This window comes from Mytilus galloprovincialis, chromosome 6 (genome assembly GCF_965363235.1).
Source record: "Mytilus galloprovincialis chromosome 6, xbMytGall1.hap1.1, whole genome shotgun sequence".
Taxonomy (NCBI): domain Eukaryota; kingdom Metazoa; phylum Mollusca; class Bivalvia; order Mytilida; family Mytilidae; genus Mytilus; species Mytilus galloprovincialis.
Genome location: NC_134843.1, coordinates 75,430,175 through 75,449,231, shown reverse-complemented (window position 1 = coordinate 75,449,231; position 19,057 = coordinate 75,430,175). Strand labels below are relative to the sequence as shown.

General features: G+C 30.7%; 1 long non-coding RNA gene across 1 annotated transcript; it reads right to left on the bottom strand.

Annotated features, from left to right (window-relative positions):
• Window positions 1–4,282: 4,282 nt before the first annotated feature.
• On the bottom strand, window positions 4,283–12,086 carry LOC143078318 (uncharacterized). Its single transcript, XR_012979171.1, has 5 exons — window positions 11,730–12,086; window positions 10,822–10,942; window positions 7,794–7,911; window positions 5,804–5,943; window positions 4,283–4,436 (listed from the first exon to the last, which is right to left on the bottom strand). It is a non-coding gene; the product is annotated as an uncharacterized LOC143078318 (long non-coding RNA).
• Window positions 12,087–19,057: the final 6,971 nt, after the last annotated feature.

The window sequence follows — 19,057 nt, the reverse complement described above, 5'->3', positions numbered from 1 at the left end:
CTGTACCTATAATTAACATGATATAATATGATGCTGTGTTACTGTAATTGTTCTTTATGTTCAATATAATTACATATAGCCGTTTAATATTGAAGGACTTGCTTTATTATAAATGTGCAGTAACAAATATACATAAAAACGAAGCATCTTTCAAAGAATTCATGGAATATGTCATCAAGTCAGCAAAAGGGCCATTGTTATATTATAGTTCGTTTCGGTGTGTGTTACATTTTAATGTTGTGTTTCTGTTGATGAATTTCGAACAGCGGTATACTACTGTTGCCTTTGTCTATTCATCAAACAAAGACACAATCTAAAAATGTTCTTTCTATGAAATCAATAAAAAAAATTGTTTAAAATGATTGTCGTCCCTATTGTTGAAGTTATGTAAGTAAATTCTAATAACTTACTGAGTGCTGCGATCTACTCTTACTTTCATCTTGCACTTAGTATCATCAATCTTGCATTCGTCGGGGTACAATTTATATTAAAACGAAGATAGTATTTGGCCAATAAAACGTTGTTTATAAATTTTACTTGTTTACATGATAGAAATATTTTACAATTAACATGATTAATGAATTGAAAAAAAATGAAGTTGTAATATTAACAAAAATCATGTCACATTCTGCTGTATCACCACTGACATTCACCAGAGACACACACATATATATATATATGTATGTATGTAATGAATCTAACAAAGGACTCCAGAGATGAAAATCATCTTCTTGTTTGCTATATAAATATACAGCAGTAAATATTACAAAAGTAAAATGTTGTTTTACAGTGAATATTTTTACACAATTACGTTTATCGATTTTCTTTTAAAACTTATTATAAACAAAAAATAAAGGTACCAGCAAACATCAAATTGTGATTCATGATATCTTATCAATTTACAATTATTATTAGTTGTACTATATATTGTCAAATTTTCTGGGTATTTTCATTTTTTATCAATTTTATTTTTGTATTATGCTTTATTTCTTTATTTGCGTTGTTGCCTTGAAATATAATCTAAACTTTAATATATTAGTTGATTGGTGTGTGCTTTTTGCAAAGACATTTTGTAGGTTGTTTTCGACTTATGAGTTTGAATATCACTTTGGTTTCTTAAAGCGCCTTCTGTTCTATCATAAGAATATGTATGGCTTGTATATACATGAACAGTGTAACTGTATGAACTTTCATTTACATATCTTTTCTTGTCCTTAGTCAATAATTCAAATGATATCAATTCAGTGAGACACTTTATTTATGAATCAAAACTGAATAGAGGAAACACATTAAACTTCCTAAGATGAAAGATTCTGGATCCCCCTTTTATCTTAGAGGGGTATCACACTTCCCTCTCTTTTTTTGGAATATATTGACAAAGTTTTACTTTTTGAAAATTAACCATTTCACCCTTTTTTTATTGAAATGGCTGATGTGCCTTTCATCCCAAACAACCTGCACCGTTTCAGCTAATGTTGGTAATTTTTCTCTGTTCCTGATTTTATTTTCTGCATGTGTTATACTATCAAATTCTTTTAACTATTACAATTTCATCTCAAATTTGATTGCTTCCTTTATTTTATCATATGAATGGATCCTCATCTATAATTTAGACTTTAATGCAACATGTTTCAAAGTTAGTTGGTGCATTTTATTTGATATCATAAAAGGGCTTACGACATCAAAGAGACGTAACGAAAGTAACAAAAATACAATTTAGGGTCTGAATTGTGGAGTCAATTCTCAATTCTTTATCTCTTATGTATCCATACTGAATTCTCATTCTTTTAAAAAATATATGTTAAAACTCTTTGACTTTGTAATGTTTGCCCCTATTGTTCTGTATATTGTAATTTCCAATCAGACCCTCATAGTTGATTCATTCGAGCATGTAATGCACATTAGAACACGCATTTTCTGATGTTACGTATGCTATACAACATTCACAAATGTACTTAATAATTTAACACTGTAATAGCTTTTTCATCAATCAATATGCAACTGTTAATACTTCCAAAATGTATATACCTGCAGAGTAGTGACCAACCAGTGTTTATAATTATGAACCTTTCACAAGTTAGAAAGGTGGTCAAAATTAGAAAAATAACTATACGGTATAATTCCACACTATACAACCATCCATGAATAACAAACGAAGAGCAGCTGACCAATTGAATGCAACCGTTATGATTTATCCAATGAGCAAAATTAACATTGAATAGTTAGCACTGAGGCAGCAATCATTTTATTTTCGGGGGGGAGGGGGGGGGGGGCAATGGACTTTTTTGTCAGGTCAAACTTTTTTTGCGACAATTTTTCTTTCTTTCAATTTTAGCATTACATATAGCATGTATAGTGGCAGCTATGGGTGAAACAAACATTTTTTTTCCTCAGGGTCAAACACAAATAATTTTCTTCTCCCAAAACTGGAAACAAACTTTTTTTTCTGCATAACAATCCATAGTCCCCCCCACCACCACCCCCGAAAATCAAATGGTTGTACCTAAACTAAACAAAAACTATGAAATAAGTGATACATTTGTATATATAAAACACAAAAAAAAAAAACATTTTTAGCAATCCAAATTTATTTCTGTATTTTCGCATGCTTCATTACAAAATTTCTAATGTTGTTTATTTATAGTTCTAGTTAAAAAGAACGAGATAAAAAAGCAATCTGACGAAACTATCTGTTCAATTTAGCCAGGTAGTCAATACAAATAGTTAGGGACTTTCAAATGTTTAGAGGAGGCATTTAGTTGTGATGCATTAATGCTATGATTGCATTTATTGACATTCCAAGGATCCTACGTCTTTTAATCAATGATTTATTTCTTCCGTGTAGAATTTACTACACAACACTATAAAAAGTCAGATTGTACCCTTTTTTCGGGAGGTGAATAGTTTTGCACGTTACATGCATACTATATTCAATATTAGGTTTTGACTACTGAAAGTGTAGCTAGCCTAGATACTATCTAGATATATGTAGCAGCTAGACTAGCTACACGTTCAGTAGTCACAAATCTAAGTAGCCCTATGTAGCTGCTACGGTATTGAACGCAACCCTGGTTACCAATCTCATGTATGCTCATGATTCTAAAAATTCATCATAGAGTAATGGTAATGTCTGGATCGTTATCTATAAGGTAACAATGCCTGAAGGACATTAAAACAACTTTTGTATAATTTTAGAAGTTGGGTTTTACTTAATGTCCGTAAGCCGAAGTGATTATATTTTTTTCAAGTTTCTCAATCTATACTAGTAAAAAAAAAACGAAACGATACGAGGCAATGTCTAATGCAGGAGAGTCGAAGATGGGGGAGATAATAGGATAAACTGTACCAAGATAAATAATTGACCAATTGGTATAATATTTGTAGACTGTATCTACTGTATTCTTATCAGCACTATGGTCTGCTTTAAATTTTGAATGCTTTTGCAGATATTTGAAAAATTAATTCTCATCTTCTATTCTTTGTCATCATTCTCCGCAAAATAAATTTTCTCACTTTCCAATTTGGTCAGAATCTTTTAGAATACATGTATTCATTTGCTTTTCAAAGGAATGTTTTGGGTTTTGGACATATTTATTTATAGTGGATTGGGAAACAAGTTGTTGCAACTTTAAAAGGAATGTTTTTCATTGGTTTCTTTAAAGTCTTCCTATTTATCATAGTTTATGATCATAAAATTTTAGTTCCAACTTGTGTATCGTTACTCCTGCTGACTAGTATATATTTATAACACCGCTTTTTAAAAGTATTTAAATTCAATCGAAAAAATAGAAAAAAAAATGGTTGTGTTTATTAGTGCAGCAAGTACTTATAAAATAATATATAAATTATACCGAAGTACTTTGTGAAGTAAAAACACCTTTGATATTTTATAATGTTGATTTCAATAAAAAAAAAGTACATAATTTATGTACATGTTTTTTTCTTTCTTTTTGAAACTGTTAAAGCATTACTCATGAGGTTTTATTCAATAATTGATACCGAAAAATCCCCAAAGAAGTTTAAAAACAAATATAATTTGTTGCTATGGATTGATGTGAATTTATATTTTTCAGTCTATTTAATCCTTTCTTATTATTTATTAGTTTATTTTTGTAATATTGAACGATGATATTTTCTCAAACAATTGCATTAGCCGTAAAATAGGCTTAAAGTTTGTAATTAGAAAGTTATTTCATTAACAACCACCTCCCCCTCCTCCTCCTCCTCCTCCACCCCCGCCACCCCCGCCACCACCACCCCCGCCTCCGCCACCACCACCACCACCACTGACAATTCCACCAGACCACCCTCCATTGCATCTATATCTCAAAACTAAGACGGAAATAGAAACAATCGTAAGAGCTCCGACTAAACTACCCACTAAAACCCATATCCACTCTTTCGAGTCGTCACATGTACCATTCTTTAAAGCTTTCCTGAAATAAAACTATAGAAATTAGAACAAATTTATAGCTTGATAATGTAATAGTGTTTTTTTCACCTTTCGTATAAAAAAGGCATGGTAACTAAATTGAAAATAGGCATCTAGAGCGCGCAAAAATTTCTAAAATGGGCACCTAGATTATATTAAAAATTAACAAAAGGGCACATACAGGATGCTGAAAACAAGAAAGGGCAATGAATTGTTATATTGAATTGATAAAGTAGACACCTGTCTACCTATGAAAATGCAGGTCATGACCTGCATTTAAGAAATAATTTCAGGTAATAATGCGTAATAACTTTATTAAAGCTGAATTTAAGTATTTTAGGGACATTTCTTTATATTTCAAATCGAAAAGTTTCCAAATATGCTCCCTTGTGTGGTAAATGACTTATTGAAAATGGAATTTAATTTAGTTTTAATTTTAGTATTCATTTCATAAGCTCAAGCCTGGCTGTATACCCTACTAGTATCTGATATTTCACTAAGCATATCTAAACTAAGTAAAATATTTCACGATAGGAACTATTCTTAACTTAAATTATCACAGACAATGAACATATGTTTTCGTCGGTAGATGCGAATACACTTTTTCAGTTTAACAAATCGGGAACGTGATCGTGAATCTGTGTAGTATTGATTTAAGTTATTTTTCCTCATTACAAAATAGGAGTTTTTGTCGAAAAATAGTTCCGTATAATGTGAAAAATGTACGCCTGTAACGGATACAAATAAACTGCGTTAATTAAAGAACATAAGGTCGGACAGAGCTTATGTCATTTCTTAGAAATGATAAGTTTAACATACAAAACTTAAGTTGTCACTTTTTTCTTCATGTATCCTTGTTTGAAGGCGATCATTTTTGTCAATTTCAAGAAGAAGTTCAGATCTATATGTGAAGCAAATCTCTTATTTTTGGTAGTAAAATATAACCGGATTTGCCTGCATCAGGAGGATAATAAATACATAATTATTGAATCGGAAGAAATGAGACGAAATAATCTTCGTTTTTGATTTGTAATAGTAAAATATGTGTGATTTTCCCTGATTTTCTTTAAGGTGAGAACAATTTTGTTTTGCTCAAAGCAAGATCAGATAAACTATCATTCTGTGGATATATGTGGCTATATTTGTTTGTAATTGTTTAAGTAATTTTCCGATAAACAGTAACGAGAAAAAATACTTCAAGGGGTTAAAGTCCAATATACATATATTACAATTTATTTCTTAAAACAAATAAAATTGAGAATAGAAATGGGGAATGTGCCAAAGAGACAACAATCCGACCATAGAACAGACAACATCAGAAGGTCACCAACAGGTCTTCAATGCAACGAGGAATTCCCGCACCCAACCTACTTGTATTCTTGAATAATAAACTTCAATCCTCCGCCAAATTTGTCGTCTGCGAAGAAGTCCTTTGTAGCTTTCTTGTAAATTCTATTTATACATTTGGTTGTTAATACTTTAAAAGCCGCTTCACCAGCAGATGTGTACACCTGTTGTGGAAATATATACATTGTTATGTATGTCATTTATTTTTCATATTTTTTAGTTAACATGAGAGCACCTAAATTGCACCTATTTTTACATTTTTGTTCACTTTCATTTTTATATTATCCAGACAAAAGTTTATTTTCTGTGTTTATTTTGTATACGTATCCCTAGTGACTATATAGTTCCACCCATTTAAATTAGAATCCATATTGAATCAAATAAAAGAAGAAAAGTAGGTTTGAACAGACCTCCAAACGACACATGATTCTCTCATGAAGAGTAACCAAATTACATCTTTGTTTAAATTCACATCCTTAAAAGTCGAATACCAGAAGGTTTGGTTTACTTCTTCAAATATTTGACATAAGTCCATATATTTTTTAAATGAAATGGATGCTTGTAACATATTTTATCTGCTCATTTTTAAAGTTGACTCTTTGTGAACGTCGAATGGTGAAGTTTCCGTAGATTTACCTTTTCCAGTGAATGCTTCACCTGTCGATCTATACTGTGAACGTTTTGAGTATATTTAGATATATTTACATATTTTAAGTAGAAAGACGTTATACTATCAAATCATAAAAAAAATACAAAATGTTTAGTCTCAAAGAAAACTTGTAATATTTCCTTAGCTATGTTTGTTGAATAGGTGCAATTTGAGTACTCTGTGCAATTTGAGTACTCCGTGCAATTTGAATTCTCCGTGCAATTTGAGTACTCCGTGCAATTTGGGAACTGTACATTGCTGTAGTCTTCTTCAAATTCAATGCTGTGGTAATGATTAAAGGTGGTACACAACACAGCAGGAAGAAAACTCGGTAAAAATCAGTCTAACGTAGATAAATTCTGCACAATTAATAGAAAGTGAAAATTTAACAAAGACTAATAGGGAAAACAAAGGTGGTAATATGCGTAGTCCATTTGCTTTTTTTGTGTTTCTTTGTTACGTATTTGTTTGTTTATATAGTGATTAAGATTATAACACAATGTAAACTGATGTATCCCATTTTTTGACACTTTTACATTTTTTGACACTTTTACCTAATATATAGATTTAACAAATATAATGTCTGTTTGTTTTGTTCACACTTCGTTGTCAATATAATGGAATTTTGTGCGACTGTCATAACAGTGAGAGGTTAATCTAGCTATAAAACCATGTTTAATCCACTATAAAAAAGGAAACTGCCTATTCCAAGTCAGAATTATATCTGCTCAGTTGTTATCTATTCGTTTTATGTGTTTCAGCTGTTGATTTTGCCATTTGATTACGGTTTTGAATTTTCCTCGAAGTTCTGTAAGTTTGTTATTTTACTTTTTACACCTATTATGGGAAGCTGAACATGCATCTTTGACATTGAATGTACTCTCATTTGTTTAGAAATCATGTTATTTCAGTGAAATATCAATTGACGGCTTCGATGTAAAGTGTAAGTTTAAGGAGGTTCGCTACTCAGTTTCAATACAGCAAGCTTTTCATAACACTAGTATATATTGATAAAGGATTAATAGAGGAACCAAAAGAGTGAAACAAATACATAGGTCAATGTGCTTGTTTTCATGAAATTAGCAATAGAAATTTTGACGGGAAAATGTTTTTCTTGATTTTTCAAAGCTTTATCATTGACAAGTTTAAGTTCTCAAAAACTGTTAAAACATAACAAAGATTTTATGACTTTAACAGATGGCTTATAATTATACATGTAAAAGATTTATAAAAAGAAAAATAGGGGTCAATGGGCAAAATTTTTTAAGGTATTCAAATGGTAAAAACCAGAGGATTCCGAAAATCTGACAAAAATCCCAAAACATGACAAGCGAACATTCGTAAGAAGAAAATGTAGTCACTTACTTGTCTGTCACCTATGGAGAGGAATATCACTACATTATTTCCGCAATTTCTAGTTTCGAAATTCCATTTTTTCTCTCTCAAGTAAGTGGCAAAATATTTTGCATCTTCTTTCTGATTGCTGTGGTAAAGATACATAAGTGTAAAACTAAGGTTAAAGCTATCTATAGTTTGATGCAAGTTTTGTGAGATCCAATACCATATACCTCTAGCTAATGTAGAATAAAGAAACACATATCAATAAGCAGTTTAACTCAGTTTGAAAGAAGTCCGAGTACGATTTAAGAGTAGGTAACAAAAGAAACTAATGACAATGCTACATAAATGAGCAAAGGACTACTAGCAGTTACTGACATGCCAGCTGAGGACATTGAAAGAATAGATATCCATCTAAAATTGGATAATTTACAACAGGAAATGAAAATCGTCTCTTTTATCATAAACTTAGATTCCCGTTTAAGATATCAAGATCCAGAAAAAGAAGTGTTCATTGTTGGTTTTAGATTTATTAAAAGTTTGTTGGACAGGATAAATCTCTTTAATTTACATACTAGGGTCGTCTTTATTGAGAGCCAATATATTATCTAAATATCTAAAAGTTTTATTTAAATTTTGATTTTTAATTAAGTGGTGCACAGAGAGTACCCATGGGAATCCCGATAACCTGGCGATATACGGATTCTCAGTAGCGGGCAAAAATGTTATCTAGTAAATAGTATCAGTCATAGTATCAAAGCAGGTCCAAGTGACATAGTTCTTTTTGGACCTTGAGACTTTGAACATATCAAACAACAAATGGAAGTGTCTAACTACTTTGACTGGCTATACAGCCCTTGCAAGTTCCGACTATTTAAATGCCAATTTAATTAGGTGTGTAAAGATTGTCTTAATAAGATTATGAGGCAGAGTGGTAAATAGGGTAGAAAAAACTTTTATTTTAAAGTAAGATTATTATAATGCATGGAACAAATAAGTTGTTAAAAGTACTGACTTATTTCTACACGAATTCAGGGAAAGTGTTAAAAATAGTTGTGTGACTGAAATGACTGCCTTTTGTAAAATTATCTTAACACTATTTGTATAGATTTATTTGTGTTCCATGGGTTGCAATTATATTACGGTTGTAGTGTGATTTATATGTAACCATCGTTCATTTACAAATACCGTTTATCTTCTCATAGCTTAGCAGTAGATACAATAACATTGGTTGGTTGATACGAGGGTAATAATATTCTCTATTCCATTACTAAGTATATAACAATTTATTTGAATATAACACTCTCGTACAGAAAATTCAAAAATCGATAATTTGAAGAAAAAACTGAATTAACATCATTAAAAATAGGAAGATGTGGTGTGAAAGCCAATGAGACAACTCTCCATCCAAATACCAATTTATAAAAGTAAACCATTATAGGTCAATGTACGGCCTTCAACAAGGCGCCTTGGCTCACAGTGAAAAAAAGCTATGAAGGGCCCCAAAATTACTAGTGTGAAACCATTCAAACGGGAAAACCAACGGTCTCATCTATATAAAAAACGAGAAACGAGAAACACGTATAAATTACATAAACAAGCGACAACTACTGTACATCAGATTATTTTAATAACATTCCTTAGATTCTACGATTCGGCCTTAGATAGGTATACACTGTTTTCATATATATTAGTCAACAAAAGAAACGATACACGACTTTGAAATAAAATTTATCAAAAAGTATTAAATATAAAACAAAATGAAATACACTATTTTAAAAAGCTTTCATTTGCAATGTATGCACATGTGATAATGAAAATCAAAACTTGTCGGAAAGTATCTAAATTCCCTGTAAACGACTATAGGGTGCAAATAAGTTTTGCGGAAAGTTGAATAAAAAATCGACACGTAATTTTCTAAGTACTAAATAAAATTTCAGCTTTGTTTAAAAATATTCAATAATGCTAATCAAATTGTGTTTCATGTTGTAACTAATGGGTTGAAATATTGTTTTTTCAAATTTTTGGGAAAAAAAGTGTTTTTTTGAAATCTCAAAAAATGCAAAAAAATTTCTTTTTATTTTTGTCTCAAATCAATGCTTTGGATATGAAAACAACACACAGTAAATTTGGAACATTTCGGATTAGTTTTAAGATTGTGACCGTTTTTTGAATATCACTTTACACATACTGTCTATGGTAAATCAGTTGATAATGTATACATTTTAACGATTTCTCGTGGGGCCGCACTTTGGTAAACAAATAAACGAAGAAACTGTATGTTTTTTAAAAACAAATTGATGGCAAACATTGTCTTTACCTTTAAATGAGGGGTTGGCATCATTAGTTGAAACATCTGTTTTTCAAATTGTCGTTTTATGTAAATTTTGTAAAAAACAAAAAAACAATCGTCAAAAAACATCACGAAAGCAAAAAAATATTTTTTTAAACGGATTTATATTTCCATAATGATTAAGTATTACTACCTTCTATATTGGGCATATAAGTGGAAAACTTTATATCTTAAATTTGAAAAAAAGTCTTGTATCGTTTCTTTTGTTGACTAGTATATCTTGTGACACATTTGCTGTTTTTTTATTATATCGGTATCATTGTTATAAAGAGGACGTCATAGTTAATCACTTTCAATTTACAATATAAAACAAGATGGCAGAACATTCAGCATAATCAATTAAATGAATAAAGGCAACAGTAGTATACCGCTGTTCAAAATTCATAAATCGATTGAGAAAAAAACAAAGCCGGGTTACAAACTTAAACTGAAAGAAACGCATCAATTATAAGAAGAGAACTACGACACAACTATACACAATATTACAATGTAACACACAAAGAAACAAACTATAATATAAAAATGAAACAATATCAGTATATTTATGCCAGTACCAATGTACAGAAGATAATAGTAATAACATAAACAATACCAATTTACAGCAAGAAATGCGTATTTTCACATTTTAGTTCTTTTCTGTGATTGTCGACTAAACATGAGATATAAATAAAAAGCAAACATCTATAAATGGAGGTACAGTACCCTCTATGTGCTGTCATTTTATTCACTATGGCCACAGAGATTCTGTATGTGTCTACATATGTACGTGAGCATATATCTTTGTGTGCTGGTATGTGTAGCAGCATTTCATCAATTTCAGCAGCTTAAAAAATAGAAAAAAAAACATCACAGAAGATGCTAGGCTGTCTAAGTTCGACGCATTACGTCTCAGTTGACATTTTGAAATATAAAAACTATGCATATTCAGCCTCAATAAGTTAGATAGTTATCAAAAGTACCAGGATTATAATTTTATACGCCAGACGCGCGTTTCGTCTACATAAGACTCATCAGTGACGCTCAGATCAAAATAGTAGAAATTGACCTATCTTGTGATTTTATTTTAAGATTTTTGTAAGGGCAATGACAGACGGCCTTAAGTTAGGTGGTCTTATAAATAATAATTATAAAATATTTTGACTCATAACACACATTTATAACTTAACAGCTCATAAAAGATCATTCACCAAAATTTAGATTTAACCCCAAAATAAAACCAATGTTAATATAAGGTAAAAGTCCAAGTCAGCGTTTCCCACCATATTGAAAAAAAATCAATTCTCTCGAAAAAGAGCTCCATGACCTATCTATATTTTAGATTATTTTGATCATTTACTAATGCTTATAGTACTAATTTAAAATTCTTGATTTATTAAATTTCACCTAAATACATCTTTAAGAATGTAGGAAAAGCACCTGTTAAAGCTCTTCTTTTTCGAAAAGATAAGTCTAATCTTCAAAATAATTTTACGTTTGCAACATCTACGCAGCTGTATTCAAGACATAATTAATATTTACAATTGAACATCCCTTGTATTTAAATTATTTTATAGTAATTTGAATAAACAATAAAAAAATTATACGAATTATCATGAAAAAACTAAATTTACCTGTATCATTGCTTAATTCCTGGCAAGGATCACAAATCCATGTTACATTGCAGTACCGTCCACACAAACCTTTTCGGTAAGTTGGATCCGGCATATCTACCGACCGCCATTCATTATAACAAGTTGGGGAGACGCATTCGAAACCATTACATTGTGAAATATGAGGTATAAAAAGTATAACTAGACAAAAATAAACAAGTTGGTACTGTTTCTTAAAATACATCCGCACAAATATACCTATCATGTTAATTTTTGTTCATTGGTCCATGATTGACGGAAGCTACAGGTACAATAGGACAGAAGTCTTCTTATTTACATCATATTAAAATAACGTAGAAAAATAATATGGGCATTACACGTATTTTATACGTAAAAATTTGTTTGTATACAACAATCTATTTAAGATAGATAACGTTATTTACATAGATATTTATAGAAAGTGTCTTTATGGTGATTTAAGAATGTACGACTGTTATCAAGATTGTATTGGTGTGTACAATAATCAGCAATGATTTATGGAGGAGTTTATTGTATGTATTGTGAAAAATAATTTGAAACTTCAAGAACCTGTTGTTCAGTGGTTGTCGTTTGTTTATGTGTTACATATTTGTTTTTCGTTCATTTTTTTATATAAATAAGGCCGTTAGTTTTCTCGTTTGAATTGTTTTACATTGTCTTATCGGGGCTTTTTATAGCTGACCATGCGATATGGGCTTTGCTCATTGTTGAAGGCCGTACGGTGACATATAGTTGTTAATGTCTGTGTCATTTTGGTCTTTTGTGGACAGTTGTCTCATTGGCAATCATACAGCATCTTCCTTTTTTTTATTGACATTATTTTTGACATATTTACCTTTTATGTCTTGTTTGAACATACGTGTCAATATAATTGAATTTGAGGCGACTGACATAATAGTGAGAGGTTTACGTAGCTATAAAATTAGGTTCAGTCCACCATTTTCTACATAAGAAAATGCTTTTCCTAGTATGGATATATCAGTTGTTATCAATTCGTTTGATGGGTTTGAGCTTTTAATTTTGCTATTTGATTAAGGGTTTTTACGTTTTTAATTTTCCTCGGAGTTAAGTATTGTTGTAATTTTTATTTTTGGAGGCGTTCACTGTATGTATTGTGAAAAAATAATTAAAAAAAAAAGTTTTTAAGATTATTCTTCAAATAAGAAAAAATGTTTTTCTTTTTTTAAAACAGACGTTTAAGTATTTATTACTCACTATTCTTATCACATGCTCTTTTTGCCAAATACAAAATCTAAATGGCAAAAATAAGATAAATTATAATAAAAACTAGGCATGTGATGTTTTCCTCCTTTAATGGTTGAACTTTTAGAATGTCTTGCCACCAAATGTGAATCTAAAAGTTTCTGGTAAACATATTAAGAAAGAACGCAAGATACATTGAGAATTGGAGACGTCCATAGTTATGAAAGCTGACATAACCCTACGCTCGACTACTAGTATATCAACTCACAGAATGACTGAAAAACAATTGTCATATTCCCGATATGTGTTTTTTTGTTTATACACCATACTCCACATTAAGACATTTGTTCGACTTTTACCTTTTTCATAGAATCATATATTTTAGTAGGTCGCGATACTATTATTTTAAAAATAAATTACCTTGCCTTATCGAAAATTTTCAAATTTAAAAAGAAAATGTTGTGCGCATGAAGTATCATCGGACAGTTCTTTAACGAATGTTCATATGTAAAGTTTGAACGTGTCCGTTTTTATTCTGTGGTTAGCATGTCGAAATGTATTATTGTTCTGTCTTTGTCCTGAATGTTCTTGCATTTATTTGTACTGTATTCCTGTTATGTAATGGTGTTATTTTAGTTTAAGCCATCAAACCAGCTTCAACCCACCGTTTTTTCTTAAAATGTCCTGTACCTAGTCAGGAAAATGGCAGTTAGCTTAAAGTTTGTTTTTTTAGTGTGTGTGTTGCATCGTCGTTTTTTTTTTTTTTTTTTTTTGTTTTTTTTTTTTTTTGTTCACTTCAGTGTTTCTGTTGTTTCGATGTTTTCCTCTTATAATTGATGTGTTTCCCTCAGTTTTAGTTTGTAACCCGGATTTGTTTTTGTCTTAAGTGATTTATGACTTTCGAACAGCGGTATACTACTGTTACCTTTACTTGTCAAAAGGAATGCAGATAATCCATTATAGATTCAATCAAACTATTAAAACATTAGAGATCTTTTTGTTATAGTTTCGGGAGATATAATCATCTTGGAAATGAAATACTTTCATATAAAAATTGTTGCTAATAAAAATATGCAACATGGATCAAAGAATGATGAATTAATTGTCAACAGATCATCGTACGACCTTCAACTACAAACAATTATCTTAACTGTCAAGTAAGCTATAAAATGCCTCAAAGAAAACAAAGATTAAAAGAAAATATTGTCTATAAAAACATATACGAAAAATAAGATGGAATAAAATATACAATTCTGCCATTGCTTATACATTTTAATATTTTCTCTTTCTCTTTGATAAGAAGGTTAAAATCCCAATCTGAATATCGTTACAATTACTCGATTTAAGAAAATAAGCTACATGCCGTATAACATGTTTTCATTAGTGTTTCTACTATATTGAGTATTTATTTAAATGAATTAGAAAACTTAAAGGCTGCTTCATATAAACACATTTTGTTTTTCTAACGAATTATTAGATGTGCACAAATACTAATACAACAAAGTAAATATTTGTTTGGCATAATAGAAGCAAATATTGAAGAAAAGAAAGTTTACTAAATGAATTATAATAGTGCTGATACCTTAGATCAGTGGTAGGAACGGTGTCGTTTAAGGAAATGATATCTATATAATTTCGATAACATTTCTTGAGAAATTCGGTCAAAATATTAACAACAGAGAGCAAACATGAATAAAGATGATGAAAATGTAGCGAAGTTTCTTCTTAAGGTGATATCATACACCTTGACTAAAATTAATTTTGCTTGTTTAATCTTCATAAAATTTTGTTAAAATATTTACTCAGACATTTGACAAAAATGTAAAAAAAATTAAAAACTTAAAGTGGTACCTAACACTACAGGGAGATAACTCTGTAAAATCGGCTAAACGTTTTAATTACGTTATGTTGTTAAGGAAATATCAAGCTTCTCAATGATCAATATTAGTGTTTCTCAAACTGCTATATAATATTTCTGATAAATTGGTTAGTTCAAAAATACTTATTTTGTTATATTTTTGTTTAAAGGTAACAGGAATTACTTTGACAACATTTTATGAAAATTAAACGAGCCAAATTAATTTTAGTGAACGTGTTGGGTAGCATCTTAAACACAATTAAAAACCGAAAATTTTCCCCTTAAATATAGCGATGTAAACTTGATTTTACTTCTTTAAGTTTCTCACCGTTGACCGAGCACCAGGATGTCCAAAAATAGGCAATCTGTCGAAAAAATATAAGATGCGGGGTAAAAAATCGGTAATATGAAAATAGTTTATTGCGTGTTCGCCTCAATAGATTAGCTTATATGTTTATATGACTAAATGAAATGTAGTGGTAATATTTCACATGTAATTAAATCAATCGTCATTTTGTGCAAATAAAAATTACGTGAAAACCATATTTAATGACTATCAAATAATATTAAAAATAATACAAAAAAGACTTTGATGAAAATAAAAATTATTATTCAATCACACAAACGTTTGCCAATTGATTGCATTAAAGTAGCAGTTTTTATATGAAATGATTAATTTATCTCCTAAATAGTTTTGTAAATGTGTAAATGTGTTGCAAACATACGAATTTAAATCTATATGATATCATAATAATAATCATATAGTAAGGCAAGTATAATGCAACATGTTCAAAATGCTTTGCATTTGATCTGTTAAAATGGAACATTGCCTTTTTTCATTTAACTTCAGCATGTAAACTTATTTCCTCATGTAACACATCCCCGTGTCCTTGTAGTTGTCAGTACATTTTCAATGAATATAAAACATGCAGTAGTACCGGGAGTACAATGACTCAATAGAATGTATATCAAATTATTACAATTATTATAGCAGGTGTCGTTATAACTTTCAAAGCAAATATGTTTCCCATCCCATTATTTCAAACTATCATAAGTTGCTTGATTGTTATAGAATACATGTTTCACAGATGACAACAGACAGGTTCCAATTGTCGTAACTACAATTCCGTCCTCTTTCCCCCTAATGTGATCTACAGCTTACAAATAGTTATCACCTGATTTGTACTTACATAAGCAATACGACGGTTGTCATAATTAGAGCAGGATATGCTTAACCTTCTTGAGTACCTGCGATAACCCCCGATGCTTGGTTTGCTTATAATATTCCAAGGGAACAATAACGTGTCTTGGTAATTCAGTAATGAAAAACTTAGCTGAATGACATTCACGTTTTCGGTTTCTATCTCATTGTTACTGGTAAACTGAAAACGCTCTCTCCTATATAACGTATTAGACAAAACATCACTGAAAGAACAATATTCCAACTTTCATCCTTTGAGCTTTAAAAAATCTTGCAGGTTCAAAGGAGAATAAAATTGGTAAACATTGTTGATGGATGTGTATCTAAATGCATAGTGAAAATGAGGTCTTGTTAAAAATATCTTCAAACTTCCGAATGAAATCAATTAATCCTAAAAGCTTTGAATTTGGTTTGATCGGTAAGTCCGACTTCCCCTATGTTTGACCCACTCACATTATTAAAAGCTGAAACTTGTAACAACTTATTGGAATTCATTTTAAAAAAAGTCTATTTAATGCCTAAGACATTTGTTACACAGTTAAACATATATCTTTTAAATCCTATTTTCGTCAAATCTGTATTATTTCAAAACATTGCTGTCCATGGATCTTATTTGTCAACAAGCTGATGGTAATTATGATGAAAGTATTCAAATGAGATTGTTTTTGATACCTAAGCAAGGTTGCATTTTGATTTAACGGTTATTTATATAAACTGATTTTTTTTTTTTTGGGGAAATCAAGTGGCACTCAACCGGCATATTTTGAATTAGTCCATTAATTTTCTCGTTTACATTTGTTTTAAATTCATTATTTTGGAGCCTTTAATACTGTCTTCTACACGTTTTGATTTTAGAGCCAATGATGAACCTTATAGAGGTAACGCCCGTATGACGAAACAAAACTATGTGGCTGATATTTTTATGAGTTTTACGCCACTATGTATACAAATGGAAAAAAATATATTAAAACACGTTGAAAACTCAGCCTCTTATTTTGGTTGAATATGATAAAATATTTGTAAAATAATAGTGAAACGTAGTTAATGATAATATTGGCATTAAATTGAACAAAAAATTTATGAAAAAAAAAATGTTTTTTCTAACCAAAATTTTTATAACAAACAGAAGTGTTTTTTGTACAAAAAATTGCGTTTTACAACTTTTACTGTAGTCGAACTTTACAATGTCAGACATTTCAAAATTAATCCTTAGATGATTGTTCACATCATGGTTGATCTCTATACGCCAAAGAATTAGAACTTTGTGCGCAGCTTATATTCAAACGGATAACCCCATCTTAACGTCTTCTGATTCCTGCCGTAAGTCGATTTATTTGTTGCTAAGGTAGCAGCAACCATTCCTGACGAAGGGTAATGTTTATTTCATGACGTGTTTGAACTGGGGTGTCCTTTCGTGCACTTTATGCCCAATAGTGTCCCCTATATGCTCGATATGGTTCAAATTTGGGCTACTATCTGGCCAAAGAAGATAAACCCAATTCCATTGGAACAACGGATCTTCCTCCACGATGCTAATTTCCAACTTTGGCGAGCTCTGCACTATATTGGATACGGGCAACTGTGTCTGTTCGTAGGCCAAGGACCCCGAAATGGTGTTATCGCACGATAACCAGTAGCGATGAGCCGATCTCGAACAGTTGTTGTTTAAAGGCTCCTGTATGGTCATCACTCTCTTTTTAGAATTGTATTGTTTACAATGGGTTTCCTTCTGACTAACCTTCATTATGCTTGATTTTCTCCCATCAGATGTTATAGGGTGTCTTCTTGATCTCGGAAGGTTTTTAACATCGTTTGTTGCCTGATTTTTATTCTCGGAACGATTTATAGTGGAATGGTGATGACCAACAATACGTGCAATTATCACAGCGACATACTTGCTTCTCTCATGCTGATTATCTGCCATCTTGCTGCAGTTATGAGTTGTAGGTGACCAATTACAAGTTGTTAATCACATAATTTTATAAAGTTAGTTATTTAAAGTGTTTTATTGTTTACGAGTTCAGTAGCTGCATGTGCAGATAAGAACTTATCGAGTCGATATTTATTGATTAAACTCAGGTGATATTTAAATAATGTTTAATTAGTTTTATTTCAACAAATTATATCACAAAAAAAAAAATAAAGAGTGTTTTTTTTTATTTGAATTTCAATTTGGTGTTACAATACTTTTTTTCCATGTGTATAGATGTCACTGCGTATGGCCGTTTCGTTGGCGAAGATTTTTAAAATCATCTGGTCAGCAATTTTGTACTGGCATTGAATATCACTGATATTTCAAAATATATCAATTTGCTATTCATAACATTTTAATATAATTAGAATCGTTGAAGTTGTTATACTCTCTGGCATAGATAACCTTAAACAGATAGGACACAACGTTTTCGATATTTTTTGGTTTAAAATGCTTAACTACATGTATGTAAATAAAGGCAACAGTAGTATACCGCTGTTCAAAACTCATAAATCCATGGACAAAAAACAAAATCGGGGTAACAAACCAAAACCGAGCGAAACGCATTAAATATAAGAGGAGAACAACGACACAACATCGAAACGCAACACACACAGAAACAGACCAATCATCAGACAAAACACCACGAGAATAACAAATGTAACATGAAAACCAAATACATGAATTTGGGATAGACAAGTACCGTGCCACGTCTTATCTCAATATCTCAAAAATAAGAGAAAACACAAACGACTCAACGTTAAAATGCAACACAAAGAGAAACGAACAATATATAACAATGACCATCTTCCTGACTTGGTACAGGACACTTTTAAAGGGGAATAAAAGTGGTGGGTTGAACCTGGTTTTAAGGCATGCCAAACCTCGCACTTAAATGGCAAAGTTAAATATAACATTGAAATGACAACATAATATTACAGGATGTAATTGATATGGTATTTCAACCGTTTTGATTCTTACGCCTGTGAGTTTTATGTAAACATAACGCAACTTAATTGATAAGTGATATGTTTCTAATGTCGTAACTACAATTCAGTTCCCTTTTTATGAATGTG